At 38.2% G+C, this 24,134-nt stretch overlaps 1 long non-coding RNA gene across 1 annotated transcript in view; it reads left to right on the top strand.

Annotated features, from left to right (window-relative positions):
* Positions 1-1,579: 1,579 nt before the first annotated feature.
* LOC144255492 (uncharacterized) overlaps positions 1,580-24,134 on the top strand; it is a 68,835-nt gene continuing 46,280 nt past the window's right edge. The window contains exons 1-2 of the long non-coding RNA XR_013343789.1: positions 1,580-1,664; positions 19,332-19,401. This is a non-coding gene — a long non-coding RNA (uncharacterized LOC144255492). The remainder of the gene's footprint in view (positions 1,665-19,331; positions 19,402-24,134) is intronic.

The raw sequence follows: 24,134 nt of genomic DNA on the forward strand, positions 1-24,134 counted from the left end.
AGACAGAGAGGGATGCTGAGGCCCAGCATCCCAGTTGTCTATGGATGTGTAACAAGCTATCCTTCCACATTTAGATGTTCAAAACAATAATCATTTTATTGTAGCTCACTATTTGTGATGCATGAATTTGGACAGAACTCAGTTGGGTGATTTGTAGGTGGCTTGTTTGCTGCATGTGGTGATGACTCTGCTCACTGGTTGTTATTTGGCTAATAGGGGATCCTTCCAGCTCCCTGGATTTGAAGACAGGTCACCTCTGTTTAACCACAGAACAATTCCCCAAGGCAAATGGGTCAATCTGGAGAATTTCAAGTTGCTCTCCAAACATATTTACCAATGACAAAAATACTAAGGCTGTGTCACGGGGTAAGTGCTGACAGAGTGTTTAGGGCATTTTCTTGTCCTTAGGTCTGCATTCTCCTGGGTCTTGCATCAGGTTCATTTCTTTAAAGCAGGCCATCACCTGTTAGCTATTAGCTGTTTTATTATTATTATTATTTTGCTTCCTTCCTGATGGATGAGTGGCTTAACCTTTGCTGGGGACCCAGGAGCATTTACCTTTGTTGGTACATGCACCTGTCAGAAGAAAATAAGGGGCCTTGGGGCTTGGGTCCGAGTGAGTTGGAGCTATGCCACTCAAGCCAAAGGTTCTGGTGTGTTCCGTTCCCAACACCACTGCTTCTATTTCTGTTATGCAGGGAAAAGAGCTACCGGGTGTTGACAGATGGCAGCGATATGGATTATCATTATTTCCGGATAAACCAGCTGTTCTCAAGAATGATACCTAATATGAATCTGAGGTTGGGTGCCTCTTGGTCCTTCTTAGATTCTTTCTCTTGCTTCCTGTCAATGATCAAATGTGGAAACACACCAACTTAAGAATTAATTTCCAGCGCAAACACCATAGCAAGCATGTCAATAAGCACCTGCTGTATCCCTCAGTTCCAAGTGTGCATGAATTTCGTTTTCAATTTACTTTTCAATATCTACATTTTTATTTTCTATCCCCCTGGCACCCCTGAACCTACAGAGGATCAGAAAAAAGTATCTGTAAGGAGTACCTGTGTTAAGAATGTGTATTCAATAGGGTTATTTGCTTAAATTGTAAAGTAGATTAATTGAAATAGAGAATTACTGAATATAATAAAAGTGAAATATATATGCTCTGTTGTTAAATTGGTCTGAGTTCAAATTTTAGCTCTGCCATTTACTTATCATGGAAGTTTCAGGGACTTTAAAAACTTTGATCCCCAGTTTTCTCATCTGTGAAATGGGCAAACTCCCTATCTCATATGGTAATTTTAGGGCTGAAACAAGATGGTAGCTTTACTTGCTTGGCCTGGCAGGCCTTAAATTTATTGAAGTGCCCTTTGCTTAAGAAATAGGTCTCTGAGTAAACAAGACATGTGGACATTTAGGAGGACATACTTTTGTAAATAAAGGCCAAGAGCTGTGAGCTCAAAATAAATATTTTTTCAGCATTCTACACTGTTGCAGAGACAACAGAGAAACCCAAGCTCCTTATCCTGAAAAGGTGGGATGGGGTGGAAGTCTGCAAACAAACCTGACACAGGAAGAGTGACTTTAAGAGGGCTCCAGACATATTGAAGGAGACTAAAACCGCCCTGCTCATGTGCAAGAAAATCCTTCCCTGATAAGCACAGGTAAGCTGTGTAGAGTCAGGATGGGGCTCACCTTAAATTCTGTGAGGTTTTCATCTGACTTTCAACTTTGGTCACTAAGCAGAGAAAATCAATACTCTAGAAGAATTTTTTATGACAAGTAAAGTAAAATTCACAGAAATTAAGAAACCATGAGAAATGTGTATGTATATATATATATATATATTGCTAATTTTGTGGGGGAGCAAAAAATTAGAAATCTTGGGAAATTTAGACTATATATAATGTGCTTTTAAAGTAATCTTTAAAAATTGGCTAATTTAGTAATGTATAAATATATGCATTTTTTTGTCAACAGTTTTTCCCCATTTTTAAATTTTGACATAATTTCAGAGAAAAAGTGTGAAAATAAATAGTGCTTAGAATTCCTATACAAACTTCCTTAAGAGTTAATATCAAAGCAAATAACCTGTTTTACTCCCTTTCTCTCTGTCTCTTTGTGTGTTGTATCTATACCATCTATCTATTTTTTCTATACTATTTAAGTAGGTAAAATGATACTCTGGACCTCAGAGTTCAGAGTATGTTTCCTTAAAACAGGATGTTGTCTAATGTAACCACGGTACAATTATTACAATCAAAAACTCGACTTTGATACATTAAAACTTCATTAATTATTTCATGGATGTTTATTTAGCACAAGAAAAACAAAAACATTTCAAGCCCAGAATCCAATTCAGAATTACACACTCCATTTATGTATCATGTCTCTTTAGTCTTTTAAATTTTTTTATTTTGTATTTGTTTTAATTAGTTATACATGACAGTAGAATGCACTTATATACTTTGATATATCATACATAGATGAGATATAATTTCTCCTTTTTCTGAGTGTACATATTGTAGAATCACATTGGTCATACAGTCACATACATACATACAGTAATAATGTCTGTTTCATTCTACTATATTTCTTATCCCCACATCCCCTGCCTTCTCCGCCTTTCACTTCCCTCTGCCTAATCTAAGGTAACACTATTCTTCTTTTTTCTTTTTTCTTTTTGCATTGCAATTATTAATACACATATAAACCACAATTTTTGTATCTCTGCTTGTATATGAAGTATGTTGACAACTCAATTAAAGTCTTCATACATGTACTTTGTATAATAATGTCTATCACATTTCACCATCCTTGCTAATCCCTTGCCCCCTCCCTTACCCTCCCACCCCTCTTCCCTATCTAGAATTTATATATTCCTCCCATGCTCTCCCTCCCAAACCCAGTATGAGTCAACCTCCTTATATCAGAGAAAACATTTGACATTTGTTTTTTGGGGATTGGCTGATTTCACTTAGCATTATCTTCTCCAATGCCATCCATTTACTGGCAAATGCCATGGTTCTGTTCTTTTTTATTGCTGAGTAAAATTCCATTGTGTATATATGCCACATTTTTTTATCCATTCCTCCACTGAAGGGCATCTAGATTGGCTCCACTATTTAGCTATTGTGAATTGTGCTGCTATAAACATTGATGTGACTGTGTCCCTGTTGTATGTTGTTTTTAAGTCCTTTGGGTATAATTCGAGAAGAGGAATAGCTGGGTCAAATGGTGGTTCCATACCAAGTTTTCCAAGGAATCTTGGAAAATTGTTTTCCAAATTGGCTGCACCAATTTGCAGTCCCACCAGCAATGTATAAGTGTACCTTTTTCCCTATATCCTCACCAACACTTATTGTTGTTTGTCTTCATAATAGCTGCCATTCTGACTGGAGTGAAATGATATCTTAGAGTGGTTTGGATTTGCATTTCTCTGATTGCTAGAGCTGATGAGCATTTTTTCATAAATTTATTGATTGATTGTATATCCTCTTCTGAGAAGTGTCTGTTCAGGTCCTTAGTCCATTTGTTGATTGGGTTATTTATTTATTTTTTTTAGTGTTTAGCTTTTTGAGTTCTTTATATACCCTAAAGATTAGTGCTCTGTCTGATGTAGGAGGAGTAAAAGTTTGTTCCCAGGATGTAGGCTCTCTGTTCACCTCACAGATTGTTTCTTTTGCTGAAAAGAAACTTTTTAGTTTGAGTCCATCCCATTTATTGATTCTTGGTTTTAATTCTTGTGCTATAGGAGTCTTATTAAGGAAGTTGGGGCCTAATCCCACATGATGAAGATTAGGGCCTACTTTTTCTTATATTAGACACAGTGTCTCTGGTTTAATTCCTAGGTCTTTGATCCATTTTGAGTTAAGTTTCATGCATGGGAAGAAATAGGGGTTTAATTTCATTTGGTTGTGTGTGGATTTCCAGTTTTCCCAGCACAATTTGTTGAAGAGGCTATCTTTTCTATAATGCATGTTTTTGGCACTTTGTCTAATATAAGATAATTGTAATTTTATGTGTTAATCTCTGTGTCCCCTATTCTGTAACATTGGTCTACTGGCCTGTTTTGGTGCCAATACCATGCTGTTTTTGTTACTATTGCTCTATAGTATAGTTTAAGGTATGATATAGCAATACCACCTGCTTCACTCTTCCTGCTTAGGATAGCTTTACTATTCTGGGTCTCTGATTTTTCCAGATAAATTTCATGATTGCTTTTTCTATTTCTATGAGGAATGTGATTGGGATTTTGATTGGAATTTCATTAAATCTGTATAGTACTTTTGGTAGTATAGTCATTTTGATAATATTAATTCTGCCTATCCAAGAGCAAGGTAGATCCTTCCATCTTCTAAGGTCTTCTTTGATTTCTCTCTTTAGGATTCTGTAGTTTTTATTGTATAGATCTTTCACCTCTTTTGGTAATTCAGAAGTATCTTTTTTTTTTTTTGAGGATATTGTGAATGGGGTAGTTTTCCTCATTTCCTTATCAAAGGATTTGTCACTGATATACAGAAATGCCTTTGATTTATGGGTGTTGATTTTATATCCTCTACTTTTCGGAATCCATTAACTAGTTCTAGAAGTTTTCTGGTGGAGTTTTTTGCATCTTTTAGGTATGGAATCATATCATCAGCAAATAGTGCTAATTTAATTTCTTCTTTTCCTAAACATATCTCTTTATTTTCTATTGTCTGTCTAATTGCTCTGGCCAGTGTTTCAAGAACTATGTTGAATAGAAGTGGTGAAAGAGGGCATCCCTGCCTTGTTCCTAATTTTAGAGGGAATGCCTTCAATTTTTCACCGTTTAGAATGATGTTGGCCTGAGGCTTAGTGGAGATAGCCTTTATGATATTGAGATATGTTCCTGTTATCCCTAGGTTTTTACTGTGTTTTGAACATAAAGGATGCTGTATTTTGTCAACTGCTTTTTCTGTGTCTATGGAGATGATCATATGATTCTTATCTTTAACTCTATTGATAAGATGAATTACATTTGTTGATTTCCATATGTTGAACCAACCTTGCATCCCTGGTATGAATCCCACTTGATCATGGTATACAATATTTTTGATATGTTTTTGAATTTGATTTTTCCAGAATTTTATTGAGAATTTTTGCATCTATGTTCATTAGAGATATTGATCTGAAGTTTTCTTTCTTTAAAGTGTCTTTGTCTGGTTTAGGAATCAGGGTGATATTGGCCTCATAGAATGAGTTTTGAAGTGCTCCCTCTTTTTCTATTTCCTGAAATAAATTGAAGAGTATTGGTATTAGTTCTTCTTTAAAGGTCTTGTAGAACTCAGCTGTGTATCCATCTGGTCCTGGGCTTTTCTTCGTTGGTAATCTTTTTATGGTTTCTTCTATTTCCTAACTTGATATCGGTCTGATTAAGTTGTGTATATCTTTCTGACTCAATCTGGGAAGATCATATGACTTAAGAAATTTGTCAATGTCTTCAATGTCTTCTATTTTATTGGAGTATAAGGTTTCAAAATAATTTCTAATTATCTTCTGTATTTCTGTAGTGTCTGTTGTAATATTGCCTTTTTCATCACATATGCTGATAATTTGAGTTCTCTCTCTCCTTCTCTTCATTAGCGTAGCTAAGGGCCTGTCAATTTTATTTGTTTTTTCAAATAAATAAATAATTTGTTTCAATTTCATTGATTTTCAGCTGTGATTTTCATTATTTCTTGCATTCTACTGCTTTTGCTCCTGATTTGCTTTTCTTTTTCTAGGGCTTCAAGATGTTGTTTGAGGTCATTTATTTGTTGGCTTTTTCTTCTTTTAAGGAATGAACTCCATGCAATGAATTTTCCTCTTAGTACTCCTTGCATAATTTCCCAGAGATTTTGATATGTTGTGTCTGTGCTCTCATTTACCTCTAAGAATTTTTTAATCTCCTCCTTTTATGTCTTCTGTAACCCATTGTTCATTCAGTAGCATATTGTTCAATCTCCGTATGATGAATAAATTTTTATTTTTTATTTTGTTATTGATTTTCAATTTCATTCGATTATGATGTGATAAAATACATGATAGTGTCTGTACTTTTTTGTATTTGCTAAGAGTTGCTTTGTGGCATAGTATATGGTCTATTTCAGAGAAGGATTCATGTGCTGCTGAGAAGAAAGTGTATCCACTTGATGTCAGTTGAAATATTCTATATATGTCAGTTAAGTCTAAGTTATTAATTATGTTATTGATCTCTATAGTTTCTTTATTCAACTTTTGTTTGGATTATCTATCCAGGGGTGAGAGAGGTGTGTTAAAGTCACCCATAATCATTGTGTTGTGGTTGTGTTGACTATTGAACTTGAGAAGAGTTTGTTTGATGAACATGGCTGCAGCATTGTTTGGGGCATATATATTTATGATTGTTATGTTTTGTTGGTGTATGCATCCCTTGAGAAGTATGTAATGTCCATCTTTATCCCTTTTGATTAGCTTTGGCTTGAAGTCTACTTTATTTTATATGAGTATAGAAACCCCTGCTTGCTTCCGTAGTCCACGTGAGTAGTACGATTTTTCCCAACCTTTCACCTTCAGTCTGTGTATGTCTTTTCCTAACAGATGAGTCTCTTTTAGGCAGAATATTGTTGGATCTTTTTTTTAAAATCCAATCTGCTAATCTATGTCTTTTGATGGGTGAGTTTAAGCCATTAACATTTAGGGTCACTATTGAGACATGGTTTGTCCAGCCATATTTGTTTATTTTTGTTAACTTGACATGGTTTTCCTCTTTGATTAGTTTTTCCTTTAGTGTGCTACCTCCCTCTGCTGGTTTTCATTGTTGTTTTTCATTTCTTCTTCATGAAATGTTTTGCCAAGGATGTTTTGTAGTGCCAGTTTTCTAGCTATAAATTCTTTTAACTTTTGTTTATCGTGGAAGGTTTTTTATTTCATCTTCAAATTTTAAGCTTAAATTTTCTGGATACAAGATTCTTGGTTGGTACCCATTATCTTTCAGAGCTTGAAATATGTTGCTCCAGGATCTTCTAGCTTTTAGGATCTGTGTTGAAAAATCTGCCATTATCCTTATTGATTTATCCCTATGTGTAATCTGATTCCTTTCTCTTGTGGCTTTTAAAATTCCCTCCTTATTCTGTAGGTTGGAAATTTTCATTATAATGTGTGTTGGTGTGGATCTGTTGTGATTTTGCATATACGGCATCCTATAGGCTTCTTGGATATGGATTTCTGTTTCACTCCTCATGCCTGGAAAGTTTTTTAATATTATTTCATTGAACAGATTGTTCATTTCTTTGGTTTGGACCTCTATGCCTTCCTTTATCCCAATAATTCTTAAATTTGGTCTTTTTATGCTATCCCATAATTTTTGGATGTTCTGCTCGTGGTTTCTTATCATTTTCACTGTGCTATGTTCTTTTAAAGATGGTATACTTTATTCTATCTAGTAAGTGGTCTACTCTATTGGTGATGCTCTCATTTGAGTTTTTAATTTGGTTCATTGTTTCTGTCATTTCAAGGATTTCTTTTTGTTTGTTTTTGTATAACCTCTATCTCCCTGTTGAGTTTATCTTTTGCTTCTTAAATTTGTTTATGTAGTTTATTGTCAAAGTTATCTTTTCCTGCCTGTGTTTGTTGTCTAATGTCTTCTTTGAGATCCCTAAACATTTTATTCATGTATATCCTGAAATCTTTCTCCGTCATTCTTTCTGCTGTCGATTCTTCTAATGATGTGTTGCCTTGAATTGACTGTGGTACTTTCTTCCCTTGTCTTTTCATGTTGCTCACGCTTTGTTTGTTTTTTTTTTCCAGCTCTATGTGACTGGTGTGTTATTGTTTTTACCCTATAGATTTGTAGTGCTCTTGTATGATTCCAAGGTCCCTCCTTTGTGGGGAAGGACAATGTTAACAGATCCTAATATCAAGAGTACATCACCTAAGAACAAATTGTTGTTATTAAGACATTTATAGTTAGTCTCAATGTCCAGAAATGTTGGATTCAATTGTTTTTTAAAATATAATGAGTAGTTTCATAAAAGGTGTACGGTTTCTGGTTGTGGCCAGTGAATTGGGGGTTGGGCGTAGGATGATATGTTAAGGGGGAAAGATGTGAGGGTATGGGGTTAATATAACTTAGGAAATTTGAAGGAGAACTCTAATGAAGAGGGTTATAAGCAGGGGAATAGATAGGAGGTAATTTAGGGTAGACAAGTATGTGGAGGACAATAGAGTACATAAAAACAGATACATATGTATTTAGAAAATTACAGGATGTCAAAATAGTAAAATTTGGAGGGTGCAAGAAGAAGAAAGAAGGAAAAAAGGGAAAGAAAGAAAGAAAGAGAAAAAAGAAGAAAAAAGAAAGAAAAGAGAATAAAACAAACAAAAAAACCAACAAAAACAGGGGATTGGGCCTTATGCTATTCCTCTCTATTATTCATGTGACTCAGTTCTCATTGTTCTATTTCATGTAAAGCTCTTGGTTTCACATATGTTGGGGTTGTGAGAGCCAGAGGATAGAGGGTAGAGGAAGAAGAATAAGGATAAGAAGGCAATACCACCAACAAAAAAACCAACCAACCAAACAAAAATAACAACAACAACAATAACAACAAATTCTCTTAGAATTCTGTTTCCTTTCTGCTTCTCTTCTCTTCCAGTAGGTGAGAGGACTCGAGGCCCCTGGTATCGTCTCCCTCTCCTGCCTGGAGCTTCCCAATCCTATTCTCTCTGATTTGCTTCAGGTTTTTTGTTGTTTGTCACAAGACCCCTCTCCTCCTTTGCATATCAGGTCACAACTGCAGGATCTGTCACCCTCAGGCGCGCTCCAGGTGGGCAGTGCCCTGGTCCCACTGGGCTCCCACTCCCATTCAGCTGAGATCGGTTTTTGTGCTGGGAGTCACTGTGCCGAGTAATCTCAGCTGGGGAGGGGGCAGGGGAGGAAATTGGAAACCAGGTACCTGTTCAAACAGAGGTTCATGTTAATAGCCACGTCCACCAAAAAATGGTGAGAGAGATATTTCAAGATGGAGTTGGTCTGTTTCCAGCACTGGGGTGTCTGGTGAGGTGGGGGGAGCTGGGATGACCTTGTGCTGTGGTTAGATTGCTGCCCTGTGGCCTGCATGGGAGCAGGTGCAGCTGATTAGGTGATTCTGCTCCGCCGCTTGAGAGCTGTGTGCACTAGAATTGCGGGCTGTGGTCTGGAGTCCAGAGTCTTACTGGAACACAGAGCCTCTGATTTCTGCGCAGGTGGTCGCACCTCTGATGGTTTTTGCGAAAATCCTCTGTATAGGGGTCCTGTCATATGCTCTGAGATGTTGTATTCCGTCTAGGTGAGACCTTGAGGAGACTGTTTTCTTGGTTTAATTCCAAAGAGCAGCCAGAAACAGTACCTTCTCTATTCTGCCATCTTAGATCTGCCTTCTTTATTTTTTAAAATATATATTTCTTAGTTGTCAATGGATCTTTATTTTATTTATTTATTTATATGTGGTGCTGAGAATCAAACCTAGTGCCTCACACATGCCAGGCAAGCACACTACCACTGAGCCACAATACCAGCCTTCTTTAGGCCTCTTTAATCCAAAATGTTCCTGTTCTTTCTGTCTTTCATGATTTACTTTTTTTTATATACTGGGAATTTAACTCAGGGCCTCAGGCATAGTAGGCAAGCTCTCTACAACTGAGCCACATTCCCAGTCCATGACTGGCATTTTGAGCAATACATACAAATATTTTTGTGGAATGTCCCTCACTTTGGCTTTGTCTGTGTATCCTTGTGTTTAGAATCATGTTATACATTTCTGTCAAGAATACTAAAAATTGTTGTTGTGTTCTTAGTGCATCACATCAAGAGGCACGTAATTTCCCTCAGTATTGGTACTATGGACTAAATATTTGTGCTCCCTCAATTAATATATTAACCTAACCCTCAATATGATAATATGAAGAGTTAGGGCCTTTGGGAAGTGTTTAGATCATGAGGATGGAGCCCTCTTTAATGAGATCAGTGCCCTTATAAAAGAGACTCTTGAGAGTTCCCTTTCTCTTTCCACTAAGTGAGGAAACCATGGGTAGATGGCCACCGATGAAGCCCTAGCCGGACACATCTGACGTTGGACTTCCCAGCCTCCCTGAACTCTGAGATATATGTTTCCATTATTTATAAGCCACCAAAACTGTGGTTATTTTGTTATGGCAACTCAAATTAAGATGATCTGTGATATTATCTTAATATCAACTCAAGTCCTATACATCAAATCGCACAGTATTTGCATATTAACCAATAGTTCACGGTGATATCTGATAGGTTTCTCCACTGTAAATGTATTTTTTCCTTTGTAATTATTAGGCATCTTGTGAGGAGACATTTTGAGACTCTCTCTCTCTCTCTCTCTCTATATATATATATATATATATATATACTCTCTCTATATAGAGAGAGTATATATAAAGAGAGAATTATTGATACATATGTATATTGATATGTTTGTGTATATGTATATGTATATAAATACATATATATATATATATATATATATAGAGAGAGAGAGAGAGAGAGAGAGAATTATTGAAACAATTATTACTATTAGTGGTTGCCAAAATATAGTGTCAATATTTTAATTCCGTCTTTTTTACTACTTGTAGTTGGAATTCTATAAGGAAGTGTTTTCTGCAAAATTAATTTATTCATTACACATTTATCTCAGTGAAGACTCATAGTTTCTAATTTTATTCTATGGATCACTGTATTTATTTATTTTGTTGCTCAAATTTTTTCATATTTGATTCATAGTAGACCCTTCAATTTAGCTTCTTTGTTTTTTTAATAAGACCTCCATTTTGTATTATTTTTGGCCCAGTTCTGGAATCAGCCATTTCTCCAAAGATCCCTGGTTCTTTCATTTCAAATATTATTTTATTTAATATTAAAATGAAGTTATTTCCATATATATATATATATATATGTATTTTTTGCACAGCTGATCATCTGTTATATTTAAGGCACTGAGTATGGTACTCCTAGAGATATGATTATTTTCCCTAAGAGTAAAAGGATCAATAAAGTAAACATCCAAATAACTACCCAAGGTAAAAATGACATATTCCAAGAGGGTTAAACCTGAGATGCTGCAGGACACAGAAAAGGGAAAATCCATTCAGTCTGTGAGCATTCAAAAAGAGATTAACAGAGAAATGGCATGGGATCAGTAAAGGAGGATTTAAATAAAGATTAATATGGGAAGAAAAGGAAAAGGTGCCAAGTTAAAAAAAATAAGCTAGTCATTATCAAAACAACAGGTCCAAATTTCCTAAATTGACCAGCAATAAGTTTTCATTAAAAATGAGCTGTCAATTACTAAACATTAAGGAATTAAGTGTGTTGCAGATTTTATTATTTTTATGATGATCAGAGAAAACTTAGAGGCAAGGGAAAAACTGACAATTTAATCAAGTTCTCGTATTTTCATATTCATATTTCATTGTCTCTACAGTGTAAATCAGTTGCAGGAAACAGTTATTTGCAATAATTTCCTGGGTTGGGTAGAGTGAATGGTGGGCAGAGACCCCTGCTAGTTCAATACAATTTTCCTCAGTGGGATTTCCTCTAAATGACCTTGTTCCTGAAGTTATAACTGTCAGCAGTTTGTGCTTTTTCTTGTGCTACTTCTAAGACATGGTTTTTCCCCCAAGTTCGGTAACACCAACTGAAGATTTGCTCAGATTGATATAATCTTCTCTATTCTTAATTAGTAGTTTCTCTCTTGCCCTCTGGCAAGCATCCTCACACATGGACCACTTCTTCCCTGAGATGAAGAAAATGAGAAGTGCTGACATCAGGCAGGCAGCGGGGACCATGGACATCCTGGGTCCCATCACTATTGCAGAGGTTTCTGTGACTTCTGCCGTGAATGACATAGACACCTCTGAGTGCCGCTAAAGGAAATCGAGTTGGGATGCCTGATTTGGAGGACCTGTATACCATTATATAAAATTCTTACAACTCTGTTGTGGGTATTTTCCCACCAACATTTTATTATGATATTCCTTGATATTCTGGGAATATTTTTCCAGGACTCCCTCAGACAGCAAGATCCATGCATGCTCAAGTCCTGTACATCAAATGGCACAATATTTGCACATCACCTAGAATTATCCTCCTGTATACTTTAAATCATCTCTAGATGACCTTCAACACCTAATATAAGAAATATGTAAACAGTTATTATGTTATATTGTTTAAGGAATTATGACCAAAAAATGTCTGTACATATATGGTAGATGTAACTTTTTTCAAATGTTTTCAATCTTACAGATACAGAGGGCCAATTTTGTTTTTAAATATGCAGCACAGTTGAATAAATTTGACATCCAACCTAAATACCTACCACTTAAATTTTAACATTGCCATCTTAATATACTTGCTTTATCACATACTGATTCATTTATCTAACTCTCAGTCCATGCATCAGGTTGGGTTTTATAAGGTAATATCGCCAATATCCCTGTCTTTTGGTTCCATGCCCATTTACAGCTCTGAGTAGCTTCTTGCCCCATCTCAAATAAGCTTGTAACTTTGCTGTCTGATTCTTCACCATCATGGGCACCCACTACAACAGGAGGATAATCCAATGGAAGTCACTTACAGTCATACCAAATCTTGTCCTTTTAAATGATTTCCATTTGGATTTTAGTGCTATATATCCATTATGACTTTGAAATTCTTGTCACATACACACTCCCACTTCCTGTTTCAAAAAGTTTTTGACACCACAAAGCAGGTACAGAGATTTATTTTTTCATAGTGTCTTAGAGATGGTGGGATAGGATCTTCTCCATGTGTTGACTTGTCTCTAGACCCGGCCCAGAAGGAAAGCCTAGTCTGGTCAGTTTCCACTGTAAGGGCAGAGTCAAAGGGCCTGGCCTTCCTATTCCACCCCAACCTCTCTTGGCTCCTTTGGGATATCCTGGCTGCTGTGCTGAACAGAGACGTGAACTCAGATACTGCAGGGAGGTGGCAGAACTCTCCCTGGATGCATTGATGTCTAAGGGCTTCCACCTCTTTCCTGATGAATCCTACTGAATCCTGATTCATGGAACTGTTGCAGAGAGTAAAGGGATGCACAGGAAAGTACCTGGTAACTGTAAATACATTTTATTATGTGTCTCATGCAACATTTAGGACACATTCATACTACATTTCTTTATCTGAAATTCAAATTTAACTGGGAAGCCTGTATTTCATGTGACTACCACACTCATGGGAAACAGAAGTCAGTTCTGACTTCCAGTCCCATGACACCTCCCACATAGCACCTGGGGAGTGAGCATCCCCTCTAGAATGCCCTGAGGATCATGCCCTGCTTGCTGAAACTGTATTTCTGCAGTGTGAGATTGGCGGGTAAATGGGACATTGTGGGAATTTTTAATCAGATGTTGTATACAAACTCCATGAGATAAATTACCCATATTAGTTTTTATTTAAACTATAATTGAATATGTGAATAGAAAATTAGTGTAATGCATTGATACCATCTGGTGCTCCAATTTTATACCAGTTTTTTCATCTGTCTTAATTTCAACAAGATTGAATTTTCCTCCTACATGTGATTCTGTTTTATTAATTACTTTGTTTTTAGTTGGATACCATGATGTTGACCATGAGCTTAAGTGGATTTAGTAATTTGTAAATATAGAGCAGGTGTGATGTCCTCAATGAGGCAGTGTTCTAGTGACACAGATGCTTAGAACTCAATAGTTCACCTGCAAACCAAGACTGAGCAATTTCCCGTAGAACATCACACCCCTCAGGGGTGTATTTAGATAGATGCAAACCAGTTCACACATGCATTTCTTCCATATTCTGTGCACCAGGGATTTAGGGGGTACTAAGCAGATAAAAGGATATAAGACATAGTCTAACCTCTCAAGCTGGTGAGAGAGACAGACCTATAAACAGATAATAGCAATGTGATTCAGTAAGGCACAGTTACAGTGCTCTGAGAACATAGAGGAAGGAGTCGCTGATCTGATAGAAGTGAGCAAAGACAGGAGGCAGCCAGAGAAATGCACAGTGAGGCAGCAGGAAAAGGTGTTCAATAAAATCCCATTTTCAAACTTGGATGTTTAGCTGAACATACTTTAGACTTACATAGGACTATGTGGTTTATGAAGCACATTCACAGATTTTTGAGCAAACACATACATACATATTGTGGAGAGGAGCAATGTGAGGTTGCCCTCAAGGGCAAAAGAAGCACAGAGTGGAAGAGACAGAAAACAGATACAATTGACATTTAGTGGCTCATCAATGATATCAGGGAAGTGGAATGTGGTTAATTTAACTAACTGAGGTCTGGGCTTATGGGTGATTTTGTTATATATATATATATATATATATATATATATATAGTTATATATATATACATATATATATATATATATATATATATATATTCCTAATATTTTGGTCTTCAACTGGTGCTGCAGCGAAATTGTTAAAAAGGCATGCTTACAAGACAAAGAAAAGCTGTGAAAATGTTCCAGATTAAGGGATGCTGAGGACATGCAATTTAGTGCAAAGTTCAGCCATAAGCTGGATCCATAATGGAAGGAAAGACCATGAGATTCAGAACTGGGTCCACCGACAAAATTGGAATTTGGATAGTAAATTAGAGAAAACTCCCATATCCTGTTAAATTAATGAAGTTGGTGACTGCTGTAGTTGAGCAAAAGATATTCTTATCATAATGATAAACAGACTAAGGTGTTTAGGTATAAGGGACCCTGGTACATGATCTCTCTCTCTCTCTCTCTCTCTCTCTCTCTCTCTCTCTCTCTCCCATATAAATCATTATTGTATGCACAGCCTCCCAGCTGATTTGACATCCTGGGTCTCTCCTCTGAGAGGTACCCTCTCTCTCTGTTAAATTTCTGTTCCATGGTGGACAAACTGTTCTAGACCTTTCTTTTCTCTCTACACATTCTTTTGAGCTCTTAGCCTTAACTGAAACCTGTGATTGCCAGGAGAGCACTGCTTCTCAACATTTCTCCCACACATGACAAGGGTAAGGTTTTCTATCTGACTCTTCCTTGCTCTCTGGTACCTGATCCACATCCTCACTTTGTTACCTTGTATAAAATCACTGCTCCTCTGGGACTTTATGGATTTGGCTAAATTATTCTATGCTCCCTTCTCATTCTCTTCAATATGGCCAATTTATCCCTTCCCCTCATTTCTTGAAGAGTTGGGCATCTGTTTTACCACATTCTGCTTCTGCCAAATTTCCACCACCATCAGTTTTCCATGCATCTCATATCCAAAGCTTTGTACTCCTCTTTGACCACCTACCTTATCCCCAGTGATAAGCACCTTCACACATCCCCCACCCACTTCTAGGCTACACCGCAGACTTTCTCACTGTGTAAACACTTGTTCTATGCAATGATATTAGTGGTAAGCAACAAACATCAAACCTACTAAAGTTCATGGAAGGTCCACTGGAAGGAGCATTAATAATGTACAGAACAACAAGAGAACTGGAATGCTCAGTCAAAAAACAGCCAAGGGCCAACAGAGTCTGTTGCAGAAGAGAGAGAACATGGCCTGATCATTGGTACTGAAAGCCAAATCAAAGGCGCTGACACTGCAGCAGACACTGCTGGCCTTAAATGCCCACCCACTGTGCCTTAGCTCTACCATTGCATCTACTGCAGATAACCACTAGCTATTCCTTTTTGGTCATATTCCTTTAGGATTAGGGGCTTGAGGTGACAGATGACGACTGCCCCAGCACAGTTTGTGAGTGGGCTCCTTCCTGTCCCTAGAGATCTGAGGAAAGGAATGTGTCTCTTATTTCAGTTTCCCTAATGAAGGCCGGCAAGGACTCTCCCTTGTGGGATTAGCCTAAGGGGGAAGGGTATTGGATGCTGGGAAGCCTAAATTGGTCAAGTCTCACAGGGTACACATAAGGCTTGGAAACCCCTCATCCTTATCCACTTTTCTTTACATAATCACCTTTCAAAATAAAGTTCCCACCTAGCCACTGCAATTCACACTTTTCTGCTGAAACCTCATTCACACCCCACCCACCTGTACCCCAATCAAAGATATATCACAAATCTTTCAGCTAACGCATCTAGCTCTGGATGATATCTATTTCTCCCCTGGTTCTCTCTTGGTTCTGCCTCAATATTTTGAAACTTTTGAATTAATATAACCTACATAAAAATAAATATCAGGGAGGCATGTACTGTGACAGGTACTCTGTATTTTTCTTTTTTCTTAGGCCTTTGGCCAGTTTCCAAAGTGATCAGGGATGTTGGCCTAATAAAGTGACTCAAACTATTGTTCCTTAAGAATGTGATCCCCAGGTGTCCCTGCCCCTTAGCATCTCATGTTCAGCATGGCTGAAATAAGAGGTGCCCAGGGCACACCTGTGTTCCATTTAAAGTTCTTCTCACCTACTGCTTAGTTCAACACTATTTTCCCTAGGTAGGATTCAATGCCCCAGCCAAAAACCTAGCACCTTTTTTTCACTGGTTGGTTGAATAGCATGAGGAGCTCAAAGTGACCAGATGGCATCCTTAGCTTCTAATTCCATGGATTCATTGTTGAATTCTGGGTGGGAGCAATTCTCTAATGATGCTCCAAAACTTCTAAATTAACAGTCTGTAATTGCAGGAAGAAAAGCAAAACTTTTACTAGCAGGTCATAGATTTAGTTATGTGAGATGCATCCCAACTTTACCCCTTGTGAGATGACCATAAGAGTCACTAAATGATATAGTAGAAAATAATTCTGAGCATCTTCTCTCTTTGGCAAGACTGAATTCCTTCAAAGGAAGGTATTGTTTGTCAGTTGGGCTAGAGGTCTGGTGTTTCAACACATATACACACAATATGCAATATACACATAGACTATGACATGTGCAGGTAAATAGCAGAAGTGTGACTAGGAAAACAAATTCTAAATTTAGATACTTCTGAAAAGTAATTGATAGTTGTCCATAATGGAAGAGAGCTATGAAATCAAACCTGCCACATACAGAGATGGTCCTCCAAGATACTATGCAAAAGACTTGAGATTAGTCACCATTAGAAAGCTGCTCACTTGGAAATGGGTAGCCAGATAAATGTTGGCCAAGAGAAATGAATTTTGCTGGATCGTTGTATGGTCTTCATTTCTACCACCTTGCACTTGCACATTGAGTGGACAGTGGGAGGGTCAGGGAGGAGAAGTGAATTATATTCCCAGACTGGGCAGGCTTTCCCTCCTGATTAGTAGGAATTACTTTGGTGGAATTGCTTTTTGGGGGGATCTCATGCAAAACACAGGAATCCTTACATTCTGAGACTGTTCCAGAAGTTCCACATACATCTCCAAGTCTTTGTCACTAGTACTTTGTACTGCTTCTTCCAAGTCCCTGACCATCTGACCACACTATTAACCACTGCCCAGGAATAAAGGCAAATTCTCAAGTCAAATTCCTTCTAAATAAAATGGCTGAGGGCATTGGCTGCTGTATCTTATTCACTTAGCCAATTTGCCTTCTCTGTTTTCTTCCAAGGCCATCCATGAATAATCTCTAACATTGCATCAGTCTATTTGGCAAGGGACAGAATATCATGCAGAGGGATTTTAAAAACAGGCCTATTTTTTTCTCCATTGTCAACTGGCATGGAGAGAAATCTATAGGTGTGGCCTGAGAGAGGGGCAACCCATATGCTAATATCTTTTTCTTCCTGTGCGGCTCAGGGCACTTGGACTTCCTGCATTGTAGGATTTGATAGGAGATGTGATATATATGTATATGTATCTATGTTCCTGTTTTGTACAAATGTATGTATATAAATATTGAACACATGCACGTGTTATCCAAAATATACAAGGGTCAAGACTTTTCCTGTGGTATGTAACCACTCTATTCTCAACACACAACAAATGCCAAGATTACAGTAGTAGGCTTGTTAGACTTAACCAGTAAAAATATAGTCCTGCCAATTAAATTCTAATTTCAGACAAACAATAAATAATTTTAGTATAAATATATTCTGTGCAATATTTGGGGCATATTTATTCTAAAAAAATGCTGCTCACCCACATTTCAAATTTAACTAGGCATCCTGTGTTTTTATATCGGACAATACTTATTCTCAATAAGTTTCATTCATAAAGGAAGTTTTCTTAAATCAAGAGATTTATTTAGTGCTCACTCTATCCTTCTCAGTTCATTGAAATTTTCAACAACTATATAATATTTTGAAGTACTAAGCCCTTCTCCCTGTGGCTGCTAGAGATGGGGAGAGTCAGAGAACATAAAATGTAAAGGTTCAGGTATAAAATGGAAAAATTGGAAAAAAAATAGCTGCTAATCAACACTTTCTCTTTTTTCTAGCTAGACATGGACAAAAGGAATGAGGGGGTAGTCAGAGTTATTTCTGAAAAGATAGAAGTTATTTTTCCCATTGAATGAATATTATATATGGAATACAAGAATTTTCAGATAGACAAGTAGATCCAAGAACAGAGGGAACCTCTGACCTGTTTTCTGACTTATTCCTAGAAAGCTGGATAAGTTAGCTATTGCTGCGCAACAAATAGCTACAGAATCTGGGGACATGTAGCGCTGGGCATGTAATTTTGCTCATAGGTGTGCAGGTTGTTTATGGAAACTCTGTTTCACACTATTGATCTCCTCCACTCATCCCATCTAGGGACCCAGGCTGGAGGGGCTGTGACTCCTGATACAGGAAGGAAACTCCCAGGGTGTTGATTGGAAATATGCAGGGTCCTTTCAGGCCTAGATTCTGGCCAATCACACTGTCACTCTGCTCACATGCTATTGGCAAATTGAGTTCAGGACCAAGTTCAATATCAATGAGGTGAAGCATCACTTCCTGGTAAAGAGGTGAGAGGAGAAAGGGTGAAAATGAGTTGAATAAGAATTGCATCTACCACCAGACAGGAAACAGTCACAAAAGGTGTTGAAGCAGAAGGGCTTGAGGCAGCCTCACTAAGACCTCAAATCCTCTCCTTGAAGAAGGGGAACAGAACAATACTTTTTTTCTAATCAAAGGTTTAGAATGTGCCATTTTTTTGGTCTCTATTAGTTCTCCTATTCATTCTATAAAATAGATACTAAAATTCCTGTTTTGTACATAAGACCAAGGCTGACAAAGTTGGGTGATTAGCCCAGGAACCCTGGTAAGAGTTGAAGAGCTGGAATCAGAAACCCACATCGCGGGGGGGGGGGTGGTGTCTGTAGCCTGTGCCTTTGCACTGCTCTGCACTGTGGGTGGGAATCCTGGTCTCTTCCCTTTGATGGTTGTTGTCTTCTGTCTTCCTCCAGGGACCTTGGAGAGCTCTCAAAGATAGTGGCCACTCACAGCTATGCAAAACCAGGAGGAAAACTTTACTGGGTGAGTTAAGCCACTTTGCAAAATAGAAGTTTGGTAAATGTCTTACCCCCAAGACCAGCAGAGTCTAGAAAAGCACCTCTTCCATAAGGCTTTAAGAAAGCACAGGTTGGCTGCCTCCAGTCAGTCCCCTGGGGAGTCCTCCTGCAGGGAAGGGGGACTGGACTGTCCTTGGCACAGCACACTAGCAGGCGAGAAAACAGGACTGATAGGCTTCAGCAGCAGACCTGAAGTGTGTCTACCTCTAGTTACACTCTATTTATCAGGCTCCTGGCTCTGCCCAAGGCCTTCTCAGCTGCTGCTGAGTCAGTAGGGTGGATATTTAATTAAAGTCGTGGTGCTGTAGAAATGAGAGATTGGGAAGACAGCCAGTCTCTGCAGCCCTTCTCCTCACAGGTTCTTCCATGCACAGCCCCACTGCCAGGCCTGGCAAACAGCACAATCAGTCCCATGAAAGGGCCCGTCCAGATCAGAGCTTGCAATCTCAACAACGTGGCATTGGAACCTTACAAAGGCATGCACATGAATAGAGAGGGTGCAACAAGTTCTGTTTTATTTAACAAGTCATTCTGCAGAGGCTGGTAGCCAGGCTTGAAGTTAAGTTGTAACATTAACAGACTGAATCATAGACCAAACCCTGCTTTGGAAGGAGTTGCAGTCACAAGGGACAATGGTAAATAGAGAACTAAAGCACTCATGGTTATGATCATTAGCTGGGATTGTGGCCCAGATACCATTCTGGGAGGTTTTGGAGAATCTGGATCACAGCAAGTGACCAAAGCCAATGTGAAATGGAGCTTGTCACTTGCTAATACCAAATCAAGAATCCGGGATGTGACGTTCCTTCAGCAGCAGGCCTCTACATTACCAGATACAAACAGGGGTGAGAGGCTGAGCATATGTGCCAAGGAGGAGAGCTGGAGGGTACTGTCTGGCCAACTAAGTACTAACTACGTACCAACTAAGTTGGTACTCCAGCCAACTAAGGTGATTGAGTGTCAGATGGAGGAGACTCCCACCCACCCCCAGGGTGTCACTGTCTAAAGTCTGTACATGTGGACCAGCAGGACATCAATGCTTCCAGCCAGACAGACCCCAAGCAGAAGGCAGGGGATGGCTAGGTGCAGGGAGCTCATGTGTCAGCTCCTCACTGCCAGCCCCCACTTTTCTGTGCTTCAGGCACTACTGTGGTCTTGAGTATCAAAATGTAAGTAACATACAATCCTTGCCTTCAAACATTTGATTTTCTAATGATGGTGACAAACTATTTAATAAGTTGTGATGACACAAAGGAACGTCTCACTGCTCTTTAGAAACTTTCCCCGATTCCAGCTCTGTCCTGGATTCCTCCTTTCATGCCCTTACCTAACAGAGTGGTGATGGAACCTTCTGTGCCTTAGTTGCCTCACCTAAGAAATGGGCACGGTTCCAACTTGAAGTGTGGATATGAGGATCAAACTGAAATTAATTATAATCATCCTTTGATGTCCATTCAGTATTGGTTCTGGGACCCCCATGGATATTAATGTCTGAGAATACTAAAGTTCCTTATATCAGAGGTATAATATGTGTATACGCATCTGCCCGTATGCTTTGCCATCTCTGGATGATTTGTAATACATAATACAATGCAAATGCTATATAAATAGCTGTTATTCTATATTATTTATATATAGAAAAGTCTGTATGCTTTATTATTGTCCATCCACCCACCCAAAGAGTGCATATTTCTTACTATGTTCTTCCTGAGTGACAAAATTAGTTTTCCCACCATTTCAAGTGGTTGAAAAATTTCCAGTATTTCATCTGGTAAGAAGTCAGATCATTTGTATTTCATCTGTTTAATGTCTGATTAAGACACTGACAAAGCACCTCTTTCTACTTTTTATTCATCATCAAAGAAAAAAAAAGTCTCAGCAGTATTGTGAACTTAGCTTACCCTATTCATCCGGAACTGAAAGAAGTAAATAAAGTAGCAAATTTGGAACTAAACCACCAGTCAAATCATAGCAATTGCCTCTGGACATCCTGTGTTTAGACATATTGACATTTTGTATAAGTCTTAACTGATTCATCTCTTAAAGGAAATTACAAATAAATACCATACTTACCGAGCTTAAAATACACAATTGCTTTCAGTCATTCAATGCTGGATAAAACAGTGAGCAGCCAGAGTTCCTCAGGAGAAAATTAACTGCTCTTGAAAAGAAGAAAAATAGAAGTGTGCCGCTCCATACACAATCTGCAATCTTTGACTCAACATATTAATGCTTTTAATTTTTCTTTGAGGAGCAATGGAAACAAGGGCAATTAGTGATCCATTTTTCACATTCTGGGTCTTTGAGGTTCCATGGAAGGCTGAGCAAATGAGGGGTGTTACTCTGATTTCAGAAACACGGTTTCTGTAAAGGACAGCACTTGAGTAAAAGCCCGGAAGCACTTTGCTCTTGAGGCTTTTTATTCCTTGAAGTTTTAATAGAAGTAAAATGTATGGGTTAGAGCGTGAAAGGCTGAAAGACATGCATTCATTGTTCATTTACTTTCAGGCAGTTAGCCCTGGCCAAGCCCTCTATCAGCAGAGAGACACCAGGTGACTGAGGCAATGTCTTGGGCGGTCAGTGCTGTTTGCAATGTGGGCATATTTTACAAGAATGTTTACCTGGACATGTGACTGTTTTGCCAGTTCTTTGGGGATCATCTAAAGAAATCCTCTTCCTTTCTTGGCTTCCAGTTTCCTCAACTACAAAAATGAAAGTTGGGGCTTGATACTTTCTGATACTTAGGGTCTGCAACCCTAAGAGGTAACCATTTCAGCTGGCCAAGCATAGACACTCAACTATTTAGTTCATTATTGGTGAAAAACAAATCACATTTAGAACTTTTGACTTTGAAGTGTGGCTTGGAAAAGATATAAACCAGTGGCTATCAAATGTGGCTTTGCATTGATATTGATATTTAATAGCTCATTAAATGTCTATTAACGTGTAATGCCACATTCGTACAGAAAAGTGCATCCATTGGTGAGTGTTCACAAAGCAAACACACTAATTATACTGAGAAATGGCATCTTGCCACCTCCTGGGAAGGCTTTAAAAATTCCCAAATTCCCATGTCTGACTTCAGACCCACTGAATTGGAATCCTAGGGTAGGAACCAGGGGACAGTTGTTTGCACAGGCTCCCTGGTGTATCTGATCCAGCCAGGCCAACAGTGCCATTTGCAAACCTCTGAAGTCAATAGTAGTTTTGTGCCATTGGAATAAACATGAAGATTCTGATCATCCACACACAAAAAAAGGGCACAGGCATGCATTAGCTGTGTTAGCATGAGGCTGAGGAGCACAGAGTTACTATCCTACAGGGAACTGGATCAGCCCCAGGCCACACAATCTGCTACACTTATATGTGCATTAGGTACAATCCCCACTGTGTCCCTGAGGTGGTGATATCGTGCTTTTACTGAATAGATGAGAACACAAGCTCAGGAGGGTGAAATAGGTGCCAGAAATCACAAAGTCAGGGAGAATCTGTATTGAGTTCAAACTCAAGTCAGTTTGATACACAGATTCAGTATGTCCATCTCCCTAGTCCATAGGTTTCATCCTAAGATTAAAACCAGTTTCACTGGGTGCAGTGGTGCATGCCTGTAATCCCAATAGCTCAGGAGGCTGAGAGAGGAGAATTGCAAGTTCAAAGCCAGCCTGAGCAACATAGTGAGGCCCCAAGCAACTCAGAGAGACTCTGTCTCTAGATAAAAAAATGGGCTGGGGATGTGCCTTAGTGGTTAAGTGCCCCTGGGTTCAATCCCCAGTACCAAAACAATCAAACAAACAAACAAAAAAATCAGTTGCAACAAAACCCACAAAAATGCTGAACCAATATGGGGATGTCCCATGGCTTATGTTGATGTTAATACTCATCAGATTTTTTTAGGAAGTTGTATCAATTTTAGCATTAGTTCATTCTAGTCCATTCTAATTGTATTGTAGAGGTTCCGGGAAAATACATACACACACAGTTTTACTACTGCCATCTTTGTTGAGATCAGATCAAAACCTTTCCCCAAAAATATAGTATAAATCTTTCTTCTACTACAAATGTAGTTTGGTCAAAATGTAGTTTTGTGAGAGGCGGCACATATTCTTTTATTGATTAAGAATTTTGTTATAGTAGATCTTGTTGGAAAAAAATACAAGTTGTGTTTTAGGGCTTAAAGGTGTTACGCCGTTTACCCTACAGATGTGTTTAATTTTGTGGTTAATTATAGAGAAGAGTAGAATCACTGTTCTAAAAACGATGCTCTGTGAAACTCATAGTAGACACAGATTCTCCCATTATTTTATCTTATTTTAATTATGCTTTTAGTTTTAGTGTTTTTGGCCTGGGAGATGTCTTATATCGATATAAATACTTTTATCCCAGTGGCTTGGGAGGCTGAGACAGGAAGATTTTGAATTCAAAGCCAGTCTCAGCAAAAGCAAGGCACTAAGCAACTCAGTGAGACCCTGTCTCTAAATAAAATACAAAATATAAAATACAAAATATGGCTCAGTGATTGAGTGCCCCTGAGTTTAATCCCCAGAACCCCCCTTCCAAACAAATAAATATGGGCTATACTAAAAAATTGCTACTACAGAGATGAGAAATGATGGAGGCCAGAAGATGGATCAATGCATTTCTTCTCACAGCTACATAAGACATTGTGATATCTCCTTAGGTATAAAAGAACTTCTAAAA

The sequence above is a fragment of the Urocitellus parryii genome, chromosome 6 (genome assembly GCF_045843805.1).
Source record: "Urocitellus parryii isolate mUroPar1 chromosome 6, mUroPar1.hap1, whole genome shotgun sequence".
NCBI classification, from domain to species: domain Eukaryota; kingdom Metazoa; phylum Chordata; class Mammalia; order Rodentia; family Sciuridae; genus Urocitellus; species Urocitellus parryii.